Source organism: Sinocyclocheilus grahami, unplaced genomic scaffold (assembly GCF_001515645.1).
Source record: "Sinocyclocheilus grahami isolate Dianchi unplaced genomic scaffold, SAMN03320097.WGS_v1.1 scaffold409.1, whole genome shotgun sequence".
Lineage (NCBI taxonomy): Eukaryota > Metazoa > Chordata > Actinopteri > Cypriniformes > Cyprinidae > Sinocyclocheilus > Sinocyclocheilus grahami.
Genome location: NW_015505588.1, coordinates 1,482,129 through 1,483,645, shown reverse-complemented (window position 1 = coordinate 1,483,645; position 1,517 = coordinate 1,482,129).

The following is a 1,517-nucleotide window of genomic DNA, read 5'->3' as shown; positions in this document are numbered from 1 at the left end:
TCATTTACATTCAAAATGCATTTGTACATACAATGCATTTATATATTCATAATTGTGTATCATTTCCTTGTTTAAACGGAGATGCATATAAGGGTGGTTAGAAAAAAATTATATATGTATATAAATCCCCCAAATTATCCAGTGTATATTATCTCTGACTGAACAAATTAACCCTCAGTAAGTTTTAATCCAGTGCGATAACATTAAATAGCATTTTTGGGAAAAGTATACTGTATATATGTATATTTGTTTTGAATTTGTTTGATCAAAAATAATAAGTCAAGCAAAAACCTAACTCTAGACCTCTTGGTACCTGGCTGAGCACAAATATGCTTTTCCCATTCAAGATTTGCTGAACTGAAAACACCAAAATAAGGTTATTTGATGTGGAATCCACCTTCAGAGTTGTACATTTGTATAGAGAACATTTCCAACTGCTGTACCTTCTTACCACAGACTGGCGTGCTGTAATCATTCTCATTTGTTTATATGCAAATGCATGCTGTGGGATGCCAACAGCCTCTAGCAGAACACTGAACATCACAGGGAGTATTTTTAAAGGAAGATGTCCTCGGGGTCTGTGGTCTGTACTACTTTATGATGTCCTTGTTTTATGTAATCTTGACGCAGTAGGTTGTGGGAAGATTTATGTGTACCAGAAGAGCTCCAGGATTTAGGCTAGAGGAAGGGGGTCATAGTGTCTGGCCTTTTCATGCGCATATATGTTAAACATATCATAACATTCTGTCAGCCAACTGCATCCGGATGCCACATGCCTGCTGTTAACTTATTAAAAGCAAGAATGCTTTCAATTGGTCCAGTTAGTGCTATAATCATTTCCCATTGAGTCCCATCTGCACATATCTTATAGCCGAAGCCCACCCACAGACCACCCTAAAATACTATCACTAATACAGTAGGTGCTCCAATTCTCTCTCAGCTGGTGATTTTCACTCTCCACCGACAGAATTTATATAAAAAATGTATTAAGCCTCAAAGTTAATAAAGAAAAGCAAACAAAAGCAATAAGCTCTTTTACACAAGCTGCTTAGCATCCTGTAGTGCTACAAAACATGGCACAAATCACCAAGTATGGACAGTTGCGTGTATAAAGAAGCATCAAAGACGCAGTGTAGATGCTTAATTATATTTGTATGTTGTGCAAATAAGCCAGCATATTTTAGAAATGACAGGTTGTTAAATATAATGGTCGTTTTCTTGAAAGTTAGATTAGTTACTTGCTTTACTTGGTTGTAAGTGAATAATTCTGCTGGAAGCAATTGTGTTGTTAAAAGTGTGAGCTCAAAGCTGGGGCCACACTCACAAGTAATGATATCATGCATATGCATTTGAATTGGAGACTAATTAGTTAGTATCACTATTGAAAATGATTGTGCTATTTGGATATTTTTAGCCTTACATTTTTAAGTTCAATCTTGACTTGTGTTTGGTGAATTATCCCTTAAAGTAAATATAGTGGGCTTCAGCTAGTCTACGTCACACAAAAATAAAAAAAA